We start from the raw sequence: 19,915 nt of genomic DNA on the forward strand, positions 1-19,915 counted from the left end.
CAAGTCCAATTATGTGTACGTGCATGGTCTCGACTCGCAACAGAGATTACGAGTCGCAACAAGGGAGATCTCGACAGATGCATATCCTTCGAGACTAGGTGGTCTCGAGTCAGGTCTCGAGTCGCAACGGGGTTACGAGTCGCAACGACTGGTCTCGGCTCGTCATGGTTTGGTTACGAGTCGCAACCGGGACTCGCAACCATGGTTTCGGCTCATGCTGTTGTGTGGGGTTCCGAGTCGCAACAAGACTCGCAATCTCGGTTTCGACTCGCAAATCCGTGTGCCTAACAACTTGTAACAGTTTCCATGTTTCATGCAATCAGTTATGCCAATCAATTATCAATTTCCATAATTCAAATCAACTAACAGTTTCTCATGAATCCTACTAAGTATTATCGATCAAACAGGCAATAACAACATAAATTCTTATGAACCCTAATTTAACCATATGAACAATAATACCACTTAATCATATTAAGTTCCGGTTCCATGAACGTTAATAATCTGATTTGCAAAACATCACAGCCGATCCACAAGACATTAACATTAAATATCATCAACAATAAATCCGATTTCGTAACATGGTGGCCGATTAACTAACCTATCCGACCGATCAATCAAACAAGTTTGGCCGATTGACTAGCCGATCAACAACAACATCCTAACAATCCAGTTAACATGCATATCCAAATAACAACATATCAGATTAACACATATCCGGCCGGTTAATAATACGTTCGGCCGATCGAACAAAGCTTAATTTAACACAGAATTATTCAAAGCATGCGATCTTATAATCATTCAATCAATAGGTCACAATTAAACACTAACCGATCGGGTAGAGGTGATTCGAATTCGAGGTTGATGTCCGGCCGTCTTGTGTTTGCGAACGAGAGGGAGAGTTTGTGTGTGTTCTTGATTGCTAAGTTTTGTAAAACCAAAACCCTAGAGGTAATGTGTGTATATATGCGTGTGAAGGGAAGTGGGCCGAAACCCCCACATGGGTTTTCTCATGGTCTCGAGTCCAACCATATGGACCGAGTGGGTTTTCGTGAAATCAAATACTATTCGGTTTAAGCAACATGTCACACAATCACATAATCACATAACATATCATGTATTCGTTCAATTAACATAGATCACGTGAGCATATAACGTCACACAAGATAAGTCTAGAGTACGGGTTGTCACATAAATATTAAAGACTTAGTAACTAGAAGGGTTTAACTTGGTTAGTCATATAACTTTAAAAACTCATGTCTAATACCAAATTAACTAACTTGGTTATATATATAAATCTTTAAATTAATTATATTAAATAACTATATTGATTTTTAACAAACTAAATAGATAATTAACCATATTGATAATTATTTTAACATAAAAAAAAACATCTTTCGATGATTATTTAGTTCGCAAAAAATTCTGAGGTTGAAAGGGCTAGGATTCAGATTTCAAAACGGGTCGGATTTTGGATACCAATTTTGACAGATGTTACATCAAAACTGAAATGATTAAAAAGGTTTTTAAACTAACAGAAATTAATATTTCTGAAATAAAAGATTTACATCTTAATGAAAAACCTAAAAAATATACCTCAAAAATACAACAAAGATTAAACAAGAAAAAAGGTTACAGTTCTGGTTCAGGTTTTCAAAAGAAATCTAACCATAACGGTAATTTCAAAAAGAAAGGTCTTGGTTTTACTCCAACAGAAAAACAGAAAAATGAAAAATATGTTCGTGATTTTAAATCCAAAATGACATTTGTTTCAGGTACGTCAACAGACAAAGAAGAAAAGAAAGATTTCTGGAGGCAGTCAAACAATGAGTTCCTTGCAAAGAAGCAAGATGAAATGAAGAAGATGGCTGAGCAGAAGAAAGATACGAGAACCTGTTTCCAATGCAACATTGTTGGACATATTGCCAGAGATTGTACTAAGGCAATACAATCAAAACAGGGAGTATCTCGTAAACTCAAAGAAAAAGTGGTTGAGTTTGAACCACCAATTGATAGAACAAAATTGTTTAAAAATTCTACATTTGAAATTGGTGAATGTTCAAACAAGTTTTACAAGAAGAGAGCTAAATCTGACAACCAGAAATGGGTTGTTAAGAAAGCTGCTGAAAGCTCTAGCGATGATTCTGATAGGTCAAAATCAGAGGAGCTATCTTCTGGCGATGAATCTGACTCCACAAAGTCAGATGAGCCACATGTTGTTTCAAAAAGTGAAGATGTTTTACAAGATGAAAAATCAGTTCCGATTGTGAATGATGAGGATTTTCCATCACTTCGGGCTGAAAATTATAAGAAGAAAATTGGTAAAGTTGAAATTTCTAACCAATTTTATAATGACAAACAGGATTTTGATGCTGAGAAGGTCTTTAACCCCAAGGTAAAACATATCTTTGGAAAGATGATTGACCGAAAAGTCAAAGGGGTTAAAGAATTTTATGAGAAGAAAAGGAAAGGTAAGAAACCGAGTGATGGTGACTCGGTGACACCCAAGGCTGGTCAGGCTTGGGTGGATATTTTCTTTGACTAAAAACCTTACTTGCCGGAGCTCCCAGGTTGGTAAGCGAGGAGTAGGTATCGGCATCTTTCTTGAGGAATTGGCTACAGTAATGTCAATCATATAAACGGTAAAAAGTTTGTTTGTGTTTGTTTACAAGTGGTTAGAAGATTTGATTGTGCATAACTTGTGCAAATGGTAAATCAAGGACATTAATTTGTACTTGCATTTTCCTACAAGTGGTTGAAAGATAATATGATGAACTACACCCCCGAACCTATTATTGATATACCTACAAGTGGTAAAATCATCCAAACTTATTTTCCGGAAAAACCATTTTGATTAAAACAAACTTAAGTGTTTTGAAATCTAAATGGGAAAATAGTTTGTTGATAGGGGGAGTTCTGATTGTTTATGCCAAGTGGATGGCGATTTGATGTGATTTGATATCGGTTGTCATATTTCTGTATAGTTTGTTTTCAATTTTTCTTAATGTGTTTGCATTTTAGGGGGGGTAGAAAATTTTTCAGAAAATCCAAAAACATTAGAAAATTTGAAAAAGTCAAAAACATGATAAAATTAAAAATAAGTTTTGTTGTGAATAGAGGAAATGATAGTACATCAGTAGACTATCACAACATGCTAAAGAATTGGAAAGTTTTAATGTGATAAACAATCTTACTGCGGATGTGTCGGTAGGTTTTTACACACTTAGTAAATTGTGACGAGATATAAACCTAAAAATTCAAACTTGTTTATTCTGTGGGTAACAATTGCTTGGATATATAGGTAACCCCTGAAATCTTGTTTGAAAGGTCCCTTATTCTGAGATACTAGGTCTTTATGCTCAGTGATATCTGGGGTATTATCCCGGGACTTCTGCTGTATGGAAGTACTGACCTAGTCCCCGGATAATGCTTTCCGCAAATGCTTGAAACATAGCATCACCCTCAGCAAGCTGATGAAACAATAAAATTGATAGTCGCTGTTGATGAAATCAAAAGAGCCTCTAAAGGGGACACACCGAAAAGTCGAAGCCGTCATCTCTTTGCGTATACGGAAGTATCGACCTGAGCTCTCATGGCCCTCGCATCTAACCCCTGAACAGATACCATCTGTAGTATACTCACCTATAAGACTGAATATTGGGATCTGGATACGAGAGTATATTCAAGTAGTGGGACACACGAATAAGTTCAAGAGCTTAAAACATTAACATCGTATCTTGGAATAATTGAACTTTGTGTGAAAATTTAAGTGGATCAGTATACTGACAATCTAGGTGAATTGTTTAAAACTTAAAATGAAATGAAGCTTAACGGTGTTGATGATTCGTCTCATAAACTGATATGATCCTCTTACACAAACTCACAAAAATATTGTCTGTAAATATTTCTTTACTGCATTTAGCTTGGTTATTTCATAAAATTCTAAAAAGATTTTCGGTGTGTTTTAGCATAAATTTTGAAAAATTCAAAAAGATTTTCGACGACTGATATTGAAAAGCTGATTTTCAAAATTCCAAGTGCTAAACATGATGAACAGATGGTTTGGGAGAGTGTGTTGTTTTGATAAGACAAACGATATAGTTTCAAGTGGTTCATCAGTATATAATTGATTGATTAGTTTGTGATAGGATCTTCAAATGGTGTCTATATGCTTAAATGTTTATCATAAAACTTATGTTTGTGGTAGAGTTTTATGCAGGATGAGTCAACATTTGAGGGAGAGTGCATGTTGATGATGATGAATTTAAAGATGTCAACATCTAAGAGAAGAAGTTTGTTGGTGAAAAAGAGAAAGATTTGAAGATAGAGAGAGAGAAGCCCAGAGACTGATCAAGACTGAAGGAGTGAAGACACAGCATTGTCATGACTCGATACGACTCGTCAACATCTGAGGGGGAGTCTGTTGGTGCATGCATCTGTCGACTTCGTCTTGTATCGAGTCTTACATTGAATTATATAGATTAGGGCACGTTATACGAGAAAATAGGATAGCATATGTGTCTTAGACATGGTTGTAAAACAAGGCATCCAAGGCCGAGTACTCCCCGAGTAGTCGCTACAAGGTAGGCTGCCGAGGCGACTTTCTTCAACTCCGCCTAATTACTCGGAATCGATCAAACACGGTCAACTTCGGCCATAATCGAATCTAGTAGGTTAACTCGGGCGAGTTTGACTTAAAAAGAATAAAACATAATTTCTATACCTATCATATTAAAGAAAATGAATATTTTTTTCACGTATTTTGTTATAAATATTACTAAATTTATGTTTTTTGACATGTATTTAATTTCCGAAAATCAATTTCTTTATAATTGAACGTGTACGAGTACTCCCCGAGTACTCTCCGCCTATGCCGAGTACTCTCAACTCCCCGGTCTACCGACTATGGAGCGCCTAGCGACTTTTGCAACTATGGTCTTAGATGATGATTTCGCTTATAGGGAGATAGATGTGATTTCGCTTATATGGTCATTAGTGATTTCGCTCATGTGGACATGTGGTCCTTGGAGCGAAATCTCAAGTACTATATATAGTAGTCTTGAGCGAAATCAGTGTAACAAGTTGTGCAATTCCATACCGAGGTGCTGCCGGTGTGAGATTTGGCTGTAATCTGTCACATATCAATACAAAAAGGTGTTAAAAGTGATTTGCTAGCTGTTTCTAAATCAGATACTTGTTTTCCGCACCTGTATCTGATCAAAACTCCTCTGAACGACTCGTTCGGGTCGGAACACGATCCTACAATTTTGTTGGTGATACTCCTTGGGAGTATTTAGTGTATTTTGATGTTCCTAATACACTACTACATATAATACACATAATTTACACTTAGCACAAAATTTGGCGATCACTAAATATATATATATATATATATATATATATATATATATATGGTAGGGATATGGTAAAAAGTGTCTAAAATGTGAGAAGGGTAAGAAGTGTTTTAAACCATTGGATATTTGATCTAATGGTTGAGATCAATAGGGTATAAAATGTAAATTGTGTTTTAATTAGAAGGACCTTATGTAAAATTAAAGGGCAATAGTGACTTTTCCAACGTTTCAAATATGGTAACCGTTTCAAAATCCCCATCAATCTCCTATAAATCAGCGAATTTATGGTAACTGTTTCAAAACCCCCATCAGTCTCCTAAAAAAATCAGCGAATTTCTCGTACTGAAATAAATTCTTCGATTTCCTTCACAACTTTTTATAACACTATAAAGAATAGTATATTACATGATAAAACACTATAGGAAGATATAACACTATCTGTTTACTGTAAGACACTATACATAAATAAAACACTGTTGATGGGGGATAAAACACTATGAAAAGGAACAGTATATTACATGATAAAACACTATAGGAAGATATAACACTATCTGTTTACTGTAAAACACTATACATAAATAAAACACTGTTGATGGGGGATAAAACACTATGAAAAGGAACATCATATTACATGATAAAACACTATAGAAAGATATAACACTATATGTTTACTGTAAGACACTATACAGAATAAAACACTATTGATGGGGATAAAACACTATGAAAAGGAGATTAAAGATACATGTACATAATATAACACTATTGACTGGGGAATATAACACTACAACAAGAACTTACCGTAAACAATTAAATGTATAGAACAAATCGAATTCGAATCACATCCCTAATATATCGCCTGATATTTTTGGCAGTTATCTTTGGAAATCAATTAATTGATAAGAATGGACAATTACTAATATACCCTTTTGAATTAATTAAGATAAGGGACACTTGCCATTCCCAAATTATTTCTCACACTTCTCACAAAAGTTGGACTTTTTACAGGATCCTCTACCTATATATATATATATATATATATATATATATATATATATATATATAGGGGGCAAGGATAAATTGAAAACCCGGTTGAGTTGACTAAACCCAGAAAACCCTATATCTACCCTTGATTAATTTTGATGAATGGCTGTGATCAATTTGTTGGAAAAGTGATAATACTTTTAGTAAAATAATAACAGAAGGTACAGCCAGGGGTATTATGGGGATATAATGTATTTTCTAGTCTTCTTTGTAAAGAACCAGACATATATAGTACAAGTTTCATCATTATATGTACTACACATTCCACCACCATGCTAATAAAAAGATCATCCTCCATTTTCAGATTTGTTATTCAAAAAGAAGCACCATCTCTCTCTCTCTCACACAAACACACGCACACACACACTCTCTCTCTCTCTCTCTCTCAACTTCAAACTGATTTCAAAATTTGATCTTCACCTCCCTAAAAAATGTTAAAATGGAGTTGCACCCATTTTATAGGATTTCGACCATAATCATACAAGCAGAGAAAGCTTCAGGTTCTTCCACGTAAACGTCCTGTTACATTAAAAGGTAAGTATATTCCTTTACGTGTAGATGCATGATTTTTGAGGGTCAAAAAAATATGTATTCAATGATTCTTGAAGTTATTAGTGTTGTTTTTTCAATCATTCTGTTAGTAGGGGTTTTTGGATTGTTATTAATGTTGAATCCAACATGTTTTTGTGATTTAAAGGTGTTCAAAAAAATCTGTAAAAAAAGGTTACTAGTTAGTCTAGTCAAAAATGAAATTTCTTATGGTTTTTGTTTTGTTCATAAAGATAAGAAATAGTGACATTTATCAAGGGCTTTTTACATGTTAAATAACATTATTCTTTTTGGTTGTTATCACTTTCTGACCCTTAAAATAGTTTGATTTTTGATTGTTAACAATTATAACGAAAAAATTAGTTAGTTGTGGAAAAAGGATTTTACAATTCTCGTTAAGGGGTTCTTGATTATTATTAAAGTTGATTAACCAATCTTATAGAATTGTACGTTTTTACAAAATTATTATAAAAACAATAGTGACTTTAAAAAGAATTTTCAAAGTATGAACGGAAATATCACAGAGTGTGTGATAAGGGTAACATTTTAAAACTTTTTAGGCTTTTTAAAAAGTTGCTACAAATGTTCTATTGGAATAAAATGTCACTTTTTATGCCGTTCATATTTTAAAAAAGTGTATGATAAAAAATTACATTTAAAAGGAAAAATGTAAACAAAAGAAGGTTAAGCGTTGGTTTTGAAACAAAACAAAGCTAGATTTTTTGTTCTTTGGTTATTTTTTAGCTGAATTCCTTTTACATAAAAAAAGTTACACTGATATTTGATGTGTATAAAAAATGTACATGCGTGTTGCATTTTGAGATAATCCAAAAAACTGTATATTGTACATGAATGCTTCACATTGTTAGATCCCTGGAAAATTGTAACTTGTTATTAACTTTCGGTGCTTGTAGATAATGAAGATAAGCAACAAAATAAATAAATTTGACCACATGTATTTATACATTAAAAAATTTGTTTATTATTATTTTTATTTTTTTTGTGGGTGGGGGGTATTCCCCATCTTAATAAACGTTTTGTATTGCGGGGAATGTTGATGGTTTTTTTTAATTGAAATGCAGGGAAAAAGCCATCTACAACCAAACTGGAAAAGGTGTTAAAGGGCAACTAATAATTATTTAATCTCAAATTATTACATTAATTTGTATCATTTTTGTTTACGGGTATCTTTGTAACAATACGGAAATGTTTTGTTTTATGTATCATGCTACATATCTAATTACTTGGTTATATAAAAAAAATTTTGGGCTTTGTTTTTTTATTTATATGTACAAATCTGAAATGTAATAAAAAAAATGTCTATGTTGTAACATTAACGTGTATACATGTAGAATAAAATATGAAAAAAAATATTTTTTTGTAACATATGACTCGGTTTGGAAAACATATGAAAAAAAAATGATTTTTGAAGCCTAAATAACTAATGTAGATATGACTCGGTTTGCGTAACATATGAAAAAAAATATTTTCGTAAAAGGTCTTAGATACGTTGTTACATCAAAACACTGATATGATTTTGTACAAACTGTTTCTATAAAATAGATACGAATATTACAAATAATCTTTTAACAATGTTTCATTACCAAAAGATTAAGCAAAAAAAAAAGTACATACTTTGAAGTGACATAAAATCAAATTACACTATGGGAAAAAAGAAGTCTGACAAAGTGTGAATTCACTTCTCAATGTATCATCATGACCAGCCTCTCCCCTCACCCCTATATTTTATCTTTTTGGATGTGGTGTATAGCCTCAATTTCCTAGCTATGATATTATTTAAAAAAAAATATTTAATTTATGGATTAAAACAAGACAGTTGTTCAAAAAGGATGTGAAACTACTATGTATTTTTCCCTCACTAAAAACACTAAACATGTATGTATATACACTAAACATTTTTTTTTTGTGTTAGAAATGTAACAATCAAAGCAAAAATATTTGTTACATTTTTTTGTGTTACAGAAATAATGCTCGTTACAGAAAATAAAGTGCATTGTTACACTTTTTTAGATTGTTGTACAAATAAAATGCGTTGTTATATTTTTCTAGATTACTATGTAACATTTTATGTTACAGAAATAAAGTGCGTTATTACAAATGTGGCGTAAGTTGATAATGTAAAAATGTATTTTACATTTTTATTTAATACAAATACAAATGATATAGGTAACAATGTTTGTATCAGTTACATCTAAATGTAAAAAAGAAAAAAAACATCTGATATACATATATAAATGAGAAAGGAGAATTACATCAAAAGTAAAAGTGTGAAAGAGAGTATAAAATGTAAAAAAAAAAAATGTTAGAAGAGGGTTTTCAATTTATGTATTTTATGATTAATTGAAGCTATTTTGTTTTTTACGAGTTTTGTTAGAATCCATAAAAAAACGTTGGCTGGGAAAAAACGGGTTTTATGAATTTTAGGGATTTTTTGTTCATAACTATGAAGTGTATGGCAAATAATTTAGCCCGGACAATTTACAAACTAATTAAACTTTACATTTAAAAAAATATAAACAAAAAAAAGTTAGAAGTTGGTTTGAAAAAAATAGAAGTTACATAGTTTTTATTATTATGTAAGTTGAATTTAAAAAAAAAACATGGGGATATATATATTTGTTACAAAACAAATGTGGGGCTTTGATATTCATATGTATAAAAAAATGTTTATAATGTTTTTAAAAAATAGTATGAATTTGTTTTTTTTTTGTGCAAGTTGTCATGTATCTTCGTATAGGGCTGTCGTATAGGATCGTTTTCGTACATTTATTTAATCTGTAAAAGGGTGTGAGAAATAAGAATGATGAAATGACCATAATAATAAATAATATAGCGTGTACCTGAACATAAAATCAAACTATCTACAACCTAAAAAGCAAACCTACTACCCCCCTCACTAGGTTGCTGCAACAATACTTGACAACCCAACTTGTACATAAATGTGTCAGCACAAAAGGATTAAATATGTTATATATATTTTGGTGGTCTAGTATGAATTACCGAATTTGCCCTTTAACACATCTATTACAAAAATGACGTGGAGACTCCCTGTCCACATAATTGGGTTTCTTGGGTTTAGTCAACTGGAGTGGGTTTTCTCCTTATAATTAGCCTATATATATATATATATATATATATATATATATATATATATATATATAGGGGAAGGATGTATAGAAAACCCACTTTAATTTAGAAAACCCGGGAAACTCAAAGCTCCCGATGTTTTTTTTCTTGAAAAAATTTACACATGTTATATACATGTTTTTAAGGGTTTTGGGCAAAAAAAAAAATCAAAAAGCGCCGAGTAGATATTTTTAAAAAAAATAAATAAGTTTTGGTGTAACACATGTTACATTCATCTGACATATTTGTAACATGTGTTACACCAAAACTTGTTTATTTTTTTAAAAAATATCTACTCGGCGCTTTTTAAATTTTTTTTGCCCAAAACCCTTAAAAACATGTATATAACATGTGTAAATTTTTTCAAGAAAAAAAACATTGGGAGCTTTGAGTTTCCCGGGTTTTCTAAATTAAAGTGGGTTTTCTATAGATACTTACATTATATATATATATATATATATTCCCTAAAAATATACATACTTAATATTGATTTTAACTTGAAGAAATCCTTATTTCTCAGCTTGTAATTTTGTACAAAAATTAGGAAACCTTGATAAATATTTTTTGGTGAATTTTTGGGGATTAAGTTTCACCAAAACTTATATTTTCTAAGTGTCAAAATTTTATAAAAATTTTGACATAGTTTCCCCTAAAATTGGAGGTTTCCCATGTTTTCAAAACATGTGTTTATTTTCTTTTCATCATAAAAAATCAATTTTTTTCAACAATTTCACAAGTTACATATACTAATTTCATCTTGTAAAACCCTATGATGAACTTGATTTTTGTTAAAAATGTGTAGTCTTTTAGATCTACACTTTACATACACCATTCTTTCAAAAACAAGTGTTCTTGTTAGGTTTTAACAATCTTGATATGAAACTTTAACTTTCAAAATAAACCACTCATGAGTTTTAAGGTTTCAAAACTATGAACAACATATTCTAAAACCATTTTTAAGTTTATTTTGAAGATCTTTATGTTCATCATCAAGTTTCATCATGGATCTTTCAAGATCCATGTTTATCATACTTGAATCTTTCAAAAGTAAGCTTCTTGATGAACTTTTTACAAACTTTTTATGGAGTTTAGTTTCATAAGTTATTCTTACATAAACTTAGTCACTTCAAGAACACAAGATCACACTTAAAAACATTTTTCAAGTTCACATAAAGACTTTTCAAGTTTAACCATGGATCTTTCAAGATCCATGCTTATACTTGTTAGATCTAAGCTTCTAACAAGCTTTAACATGATGGATCTAAACATAAACACAAGATTAACAACAACAACTTCATAACATACGTCAAACATCACTAAAAACACTTGTTTTTCTTTAGATTATGTTAGATCTTCATATCGTCATCCTTTAAAGTTTAGTTTCTTAGATGGTGCAACTTGTACATAACACTAACATGAAGTAAAATAGAGTTTAGCATGCTTACTACTAGCTCTAATTGTCACACCCCCAAAATCCACCATGCGGAGTACCACCGCTTGGAGGCGTGACATGACTAGGATCGAGCCACCAATCATATCGAACAACATAATTAAGTAATTAAAACCAAACACAATACGATTGGTGACCAAAAGGAAGTAAACCGATTTTAGTTAAACAGCGGAAGCATAAAACGTAAGTTCAAAACATAGTCCATAGTTCATAAGTTTAAAGTCCAAAACGTAGGTTTAATAAGTTAATAAAGTTTATTTATTAAATACGGGACATATCAGTTCGCATCCCACAACGACCACCTCCATATGCAAGCTCCAAGCATTTAACGACTTGTAAGGCATGTAACAACGAGTCAACAACAAAGTTGAGTGAATTCACAGTTGGTTGTTTAGTTATAGCATTTGTTTTGTAAATTATCTGTTCGTTTTGAAAACCATGTATCGTATGAGTTTGCATCGCGGTCTTTCTGACATGTTTGCGAAGATTAGTGGGGGTTTCCCATGTGTTACTAGACCACGCGTATCGACTGCTACGAAAATATAAGAGGTGCCCTAAGTCAATGTCTATCAGCATTGACCCTTTGCCCATAGTCCATTAGTACACGCCCGTCCGACTGGCACGGTGTGAGGTTTGTTAAACCTAATAGCGCTATTAACTAATGACCCGCTCGCCATAGGCCTCGGCGATTAAGTCGATAAATGAGGGACTTAAAGTGATAGAGTTGATGGTCTTATGATCGTGTACGTAGGTTTTACGTACGTGCCCTTCAATCCGAGGACAGTAAAAAGTAGTTTAATAGTAATGATAGTACAAGTAGTTAATCAATCCCATTCCCAAACCCCTGGGAATCCCATGCCTTAGAAAGAGTGTGAACTCACCTCGGGTTGCTCGGTTAGATTCTCAATATAGCTAACAGTCAAGGTCGGTCAATCTCGCCCTAATATAATTTACCAGTTAGTCATTTAGTGGCTTTCAAATAGAACACAAAGTTCCTACACGTATCTATCACATAACACTTTAACGGTTTATGCCCTCTAAGTTTCCCATCCATTCCCCACTCAAAATCAAACATACGATAATGCACATAACATATATAACATGTTAGATCATTCACGGATAGCATACTCGACATTTAGACACGCAAGTCACAACTTATCTCAATTCAACATTTATATTCAAAACCGGCTGTTTTCGGACATCTTAATAAAATATTTATATTATTCCAAAAATTCCCAAATTTCTACAAGATGTCTTAAACGTTCCATATTTTATTGTGTAAAAACATCGGAGTCCGGTTCACTACCAATATTTTATAAAAAATCATATTCCGGACTGAACTCAGATTTATGTATTTCTGACCACAGTCCACGGAACAATTTATTAAAAATTCATCGAGTGTCCGATTTACGAAATTCCAGTGGGGTAATTACACATGCATCGGTTGTCATCTACTGTACAAATTTCATGGTCCGATTCTACACAGAATACAAGTTACAACAGAAAATACAATGCTCATTTATTGCTGTAAAAACTCAGCCTAAGCTGCTGTTACGAATTGGTTCTTTAAAAATAGTAAACGAAGTCCAAAAATTACGATTCCGGTGCCATTAGAACCGTATTTCATAATGAAATATTTTAGATTCAAAATATCAGTTTTTCGTTGAGTTTATGACCTGTTTACAGCCAACTGAAGTTGGCTGTAAAGTACGGACAGATTGCTGTTTTTGGTCTCTAGCTTACTAGTTTGTGTTCGGTTGATCCCGTTAATTATATTTAGTGATTGTAACAATATCCCACATCAATAACAACAAGTAAATCAGCAAATACTCAGTACATATCAAAACAACTTCATACTAACACAAGTACATCATGTTTCATCTTCTTGGTTAAACCTTTTTTAGTGTTCTTGTGAAATAAACATCATTCTACAAATATTAGCCATAAAAGTAAGATAATCAAGGGTTAAACGAGAGCTTACTACTAGCTTATAGCTAGGGTAGAATCTATTGAGAATATGATGGTGAAAAAGACTAGAACAAGCTCCTTAGAAAGTCCTTCAAGTTGCACCTTCCATGGATGAACTTCAAGCTTAGAATGAACTTGTTAATGGAAGAGATAGATGATTGGAAGTGGTGGTGATGGGTTTCGGTTATGGAGGAACCGAATTGAGAGAGAGAGAGAGAGTGGGAGTTTGAGTGTGTAATCTAGAGAATGATGGTTGTGATCTCAAGACTTACTTATAATCATCATTCACATATCTTGGACACTTACACAAGCAAGTAATCCAATAAAAAAAATAAGATAAAATCTTCTCAAATATGTGGAGTATGGTGGATGGACGGTTCATGAGGGAGGAGAGAGAGATGTTGAGTGTGAGAGTGAATCTTGGTGAAGTGACATTGTGATCTATACATCATGCTTATAAGGATGTTCATAATATTATGTTCACTTCAAGAAGCAAGAAATCAACCAAAATATCAAATAAAATCTTGGAGATATGGGGGTGGGTCCCTTGACCGATTTCATACATGGGGGGGGGGGTCTTGTTTGCAAAAGTTGTAACTAGATGATTACTTACTAGCTAGAAACCAAGTGTATGTTTACTAGAGTTAGTTACTAGATGTTTAGTGGGTGTTATGGTGCACGGGGATCATAACAAGCCAACAAATAAATAATCAATGTATTTGACAAATATTTGGTGTCCCGGGTAATGTCCGGTTGTTCGGTTTGACACTGTTCCGTTAAAGCGCTTAATTAATTCGTAAAGCGTCCTATATATATATTTTTGTAACGTTTTTAATTTTCAACACTCCGGAAAATATAACGGACTATTTAGTGACCTTTCTGTACACTATTAGTATATTAACAAGTACATGTAAGTATAGCACAGATATCAGAAGCAGTTAAATGATTCAGCACAGTCATCAAACACTTTAATTATCAATAATAAATTGTACGGATACATGGAATTACGAGGGTTGTCACATTCTCCCCCTGTTAAGAAAATTTCGTCCCGAAATTTAGCGCGTGTTTACTGAGGAAGCTAGTTAAGTTGCGTTGTTTTCCTGATTTTCCTGGGGTGTCACATCATCCCCCCGTTGATTTGGAATTTCGTCCCGAAATTCTGCGGTAGCTTCAGCCTCAGTAGTGGTTGCATTTTTCTTAAACAGGTGGGGATACTTGAGTTTCATTTGGTCTTCTCGTTCCCAGGTATGCTCTGGGCCACTACGGGAATTCCAACGAACTCGAACGAGAGGTATTCTGGTGTGCTTGAGAATCTTAACGTCTTGATCCGTAATCTCTACTGGTTCCTCGGCGAATCGCAGTTTGTCGTCAATTGTGAGCTCTTTGAGAGGAACTATGAGGGTCTCATCTGACAAACACTTCTTCAGATTTGACACGTGGAATACGTTGTGAACTCCGCTGAGTTCTTCGGGTAGATTTAACCTGTAGGCGACCTTGCCAATTCTCTCGGTGATTTCGAAGGGTCCAACGTATCGCGGGTTGAGTTTGCCCCGTTTTCCGAAACGAACTACACCTTTCCAAGGTGAAACTTTGAGTAGGACCCGATCCCCAACCTGGAACTCGAGTGGCTTTCTTCGCTTATCGGCATAGCTTTTCTGACGGTCACGAGCTGCCGCCATTCGTTGTCGTATCTGAGCAATCTTCTCGGTTGTATCTACTACGAGTTCTGGGCCAGTGATTTGGCTGTCACCAACTTCTGCCCAACAAAGAGGTGATTGGCATTTACGTCCGTATAATGCCTCAAACGGAGCGGCCTGGATGCTGGTGTGGTAGCTGTTGTTATACGAAAATTCCACTAACGGGAGATGCTTTTCCCAGCCGTTGCCGAAGTCGATCACGCATGCCCTAAGCATGTCTTCGAGAGTCTGAATGGTGCATTCAGATTGCCCATCCGTTTGTGGATGATAAGCGGTGCTCATGTCTAATCGTGAGCCAAAAGACTTATGCATAGCTTGCCATAGTTCAGAGGTAAAACGAGCGTCACGATCAGAAATGATGGAGGTTGGCACTCCGTGCCTTGATACCACTTCTTTTAGGTATATGTCTGCTAGAGTAGAAAACTTATCCGTTTCTTTGATAGGCAGAAAATGTGCAGACTTGGTCAGTCGATCCACGATCACCCAAATGGTATCATTTCCGCGTTGAGATCTGGGCAGACCAGTAACGAAATCCATGGAAATTTGCTCCCATTTCCATTTCGGGATCTCTGGTTGTTGAAGTGGGCCTGATGGTTTCTGGTATTCGACCTTGACTCTAGCACAAGTCAAGCATTTACTGACGTAGGTCGCTATGCTGGCTTTCATACCAGGCCACCAGTATGTAGTCTTGAGATCATGGTACATTTTGTCCGAACCAGGATGTACTGAGTAACGAGACTTATGCGCTTCATCCATCACAAGCTCGCGCAAGTCTCCATACAGCGGAACCCAGATGCGTCCGTTAACATAGTAGGCGTCGTTTTCTTTTTGTTCTAGCCGTTGCCTCGATCCTCGTAGGGACTCAGCCCTAATGTTCTCTGCTTTCAATGCTTCAACCTGAGCATCACGAATCTGAGCTGGATGGTTGGATTGGATGGTAAGTTGTAACGCACGTACACGCCTAGGTATAGTATCCTTCCGGCTGAGGGCGTCAGCCACAACATTGGCCTTGCCCGGATGATACTTGATCGCGCATTCGTAGTCATTCAAGAGTTCGACCCATCGACGTTGACGCATGTTTAACTCCTTTTGCTTGAAAATATGCTCGAGACTCCTGTGATCGGTGTAAATGGTGCACTTGGTACCGTACAGGTAATGTCTCCAAATCTTAAGCGTGAAAACAACTGCTCCCAATTCCAAGTCGTGCGTAGTGTAGTTCCTTTCGTGAACCTTAAGTTGGCGCGATGCGTAGGCAATGACCTTGTCACGTTGCATCAACACACAACCAAGTCCTTGGATGGAAGCGTCGCAATAAACCACAAAATCATCTGTGCCTTCAGGCAATGAGAGGATAGGCGCGCTACAGAGTCTATCTTTCAAGTGCTGAAATGCGGACTCCTGTGCATCACCCCAACGATAGGTAACACCTTTCTGAGTCAGTGAAGTGAGAGGTTGCGCAATCTTTGAGAAATCTTTGATAAACCTTCTGTAATATCCTGCCAGACCTAAGAATTGGCGGATCTCTGTTGGTGTGCGGGGTGCAGGCCAATTCTTGATCGATTCAACCTTAGATGGATCCACATGAATCCCATCCTTGTTTACCACATGGCCCAGAAAATGGACTTCGCGAAGCCAGAAGTCACATTTCGAAAACTTGGCATACAGCTGCTCTTTACGAAGTAGTTCCAGAATAAGCCTCAGGTGTTGCTCGTGTTCCTCCTGACTCTTAGAATAGATCAGGATGTCGTCGATGAAGACTATGACAAATTTATCCAAGTAAGGTTTGCACACTCGGTTCATGAGGTCCATGAAGACCGCTGGTGCATTCGTCAATCCGAAAGGCATAAACAGAAACTCGTAATGGCCGTAACGAGTTCTGAATGTTGTTTTAGAGACGTCCTCCTCTCGGACTCTCAGCTGATGGTATCCCGATCTCAAATCAATCTTAGAATAGAAGCTCGACCCTTGCAACTGGTCGAACAAGTCATCAATGCGTGGAAGGGGGTAACGATTCTTCACGGTCACCTTGTTGAGTTCGCGGTAATCAATACACATCCTGAAGGTACCGTCTTTCTTCTTTACGAATAACACTGGAGCTCCCCATGGCGAAGAGCTAGGACGTATGAAACCCTTTTCCAAGAGTTCTTGTAGTTGCGTGGACAGTTCTTCAAGTTCCGATGGAGCTAGATGATAAGGGGCTCGAGCTATGGGCGCTGCTCCAGGAGCTAGCTCGATTTGAAACTCAACTTGGCGATGAGGCGGAAGACCAGGTAATTCCTCAGGAAATATCTCAGGAAAGTCGCGCACAATAGGAATGTCTTCTATCTTCCTTTCTTCCGAGGATGCCTCAGTAACGAGGGCTAGGATAGCGGTGTGGCCCTTCCGTAAACACTTCTGGGCTTTAAGGAAAGAGATGATGCCTACAACAGCACCACTCTTGTCGCCACGAATCACGAGGGGTTCTTTACCAGGGCGAGGGATGCGGACGATTTTCTCCTTGCAAATAATCTCCGCTTGGTGTCGAGATAACCAATCCATCCCAATGACAACGCCAAAACTACCCAGAACGATAGGAATGAGGTTGATAGAAAAGGTCTGATCGGCAAGGACAAGCTTGCAACCTTTAACTATATGTGTAGCCTCTAAACTTTTGCCATTTGCTATTTCTACCGTGTGCTTGGTGTTCAAAAGTGTTGGAGTGCGCTTAAGCATTTGGCTAACTTTTAAGGACACGTAGCTAGTATCGGCACCCGAATCAAATAAAACAGTAACAAAGAAATCATCCAGAAGAAACTTACCCATCACAACGTTGGGATCGTTCCTTGCATCACCCTGACCAATCACGAAAGCACGACCTCTTGCTCCATTACCATTGTTGTTACCCCCGTTGTTACCTCCATTGTTGTTCCTGTTTCCCTGGTTGTTGTTGTTGTTCTGATTTTGGTTAAGCTGGGGACAGTTCTTCTTAAAGTGGCCTTCTGCGCCACACTGAAAGCATCCCCTGTTGCCCCGTTGCTGTTGTTGATTTTGTGGTGCTTGCTGTTGCTGCTGGCGATTCTGATTTGCAGGCCGTGAGCTCCTGCAATCCTTGGCTTCGTGACCCATCTTGAGACACCTCTGACAACGTCCTTTGCTGCATTGACCACTATGGTGTCTGTTACATTTGTTGCACTTCGGGTGGTTTCCTCGATACCTACCTTGTCCTTGATTACCGGAGGATTGCTGACCAGGACTCTGGTAGCCATCAGTCTTTCTCTGCTGAGACTGAACCGAAGCAGAACCCTTACTGGAGTTTTCATCCCATTTTCGCTTGTTGTCGTTGGGAGCATCAGAAGTAGTGGCGCTAATACGTTTGGGTAGTTTGTTCTGCTCAACTGCCTGATCAGTGAGTCGGTGAGCCAACTTGACGATTTGCTGTATAGTGCCAAGGTTAGCTGAGGTTACGTGGCTTTGAATTTCTGGCACCAAGCCCTTAAGGTACAGCTCAATGCGTTTGTAGGGAGGGTCCACCATAGTAGGACACAGGATGGCCAGTTCGCTTGACCTCTTAGTATACGCCTCAATCTCAGACCCCGTCATCTTCAGATTGAAAAATTCCACCTCTAGCTTGTGGATGTCATCACGACTGCAATATTCTTCTCTAATCAGTTCTTTGAAGCCGTTCCATGGGGTGGCATTAGCAACCGCCAACCCAAGCAATTGGACCTGTGCTTTCCACCAGGTTAACGCAGCTCCTTCGAGTGTTCCAGTAGCATACTTCACCTTACGATCTTCCGGGCAATCACACATTTCAAAAACAGACTCGAGCTTCTCGAACCAGTGAAGAAGGCCTACAGCACCTTCTGTGCCGCTGAAGGTGCTTGGTCGGCAATCCATGAAGGTTTTGAATGTGCACACAGGAGGCTGTGCATGTTGACCTGTGGTGCGAGAATAAATGACAAAGTTAAGCACGAGGGTAGGTTTGCGAAGGTAAGATCTAAACGTCCTAAGATAGGTCGAAGTAGCAGGTTATACCTCCTGCAGGAACAGCTGCGAGTGCCTCAGCAACTCGTTCGTTGATCAGAGCCGTCAACTGGGCTTGAGTAAGGTTGATACGTCCTCCGCGTCCGCTCATGATCTTCATAACGAAGCAACATAAGTGAGGAAAGTGTCGTGAAAGTGCGTAGGTGTGGGACGACAGTAGAGAGTAAGCACACAAGGTTCAAGTAGCAGTTATCACGTTAACTAATGCACAGTGTGAGCTATCTAACCGACAATATAACATAAATCATACCACCTATTGTGTCGAGTCTTGCACGTGGAGCGAAGCGTCGTTGTGGATCGTTGAGCACTGTACAGGTTATAGTCTGGTTTTATCAAAAATCTTTTCCCTTTCTAAAACCAAGTTCGCTATAACCAATGGCTCTGATACCAATCTGTCACACCCCCAAAATCCACCATGCGGAGTACCACCGCTTGGAGGCGTGACATGACTAGGATCGAGCCACCAATCATATCGAACAACATAATTAAGTAATTAAAACCAAACACAATACGATTGGTGACCAAAAGGAAGTAAACCGATTTTAGTTAAACAGCGGAAGCATAAAACGTAAGTTCAAAAAATAGTCCATAGTTCATAAGTTTAAAGTCCAAAACGTAGGTTTAATAAGTTCATAAAGTTTATTTATTAAATACGGGACATATCAGTTCGCATCCCACAACGACCA

General features: G+C 36.5%; 1 long non-coding RNA gene across 1 annotated transcript; it reads left to right on the top strand.

Annotated features, from left to right (window-relative positions):
• The first annotated feature begins 6,687 nt into the window (after positions 1 to 6,687).
• On the top strand, positions 6,688 to 8,224 carry LOC110910611. The gene is made up of 2 exons (XR_002576307.2): positions 6,688 to 6,929; positions 8,027 to 8,224. It is a non-coding gene; the product is annotated as an uncharacterized LOC110910611 (long non-coding RNA).
• The last annotated feature ends 11,691 nt before the right edge of the window (positions 8,225 to 19,915 follow it).

The sequence above is a fragment of the Helianthus annuus genome, chromosome 15, assembly GCF_002127325.2.
Source record: "Helianthus annuus cultivar XRQ/B chromosome 15, HanXRQr2.0-SUNRISE, whole genome shotgun sequence".
Classification (NCBI taxonomy): domain Eukaryota; kingdom Viridiplantae; phylum Streptophyta; class Magnoliopsida; order Asterales; family Asteraceae; genus Helianthus; species Helianthus annuus.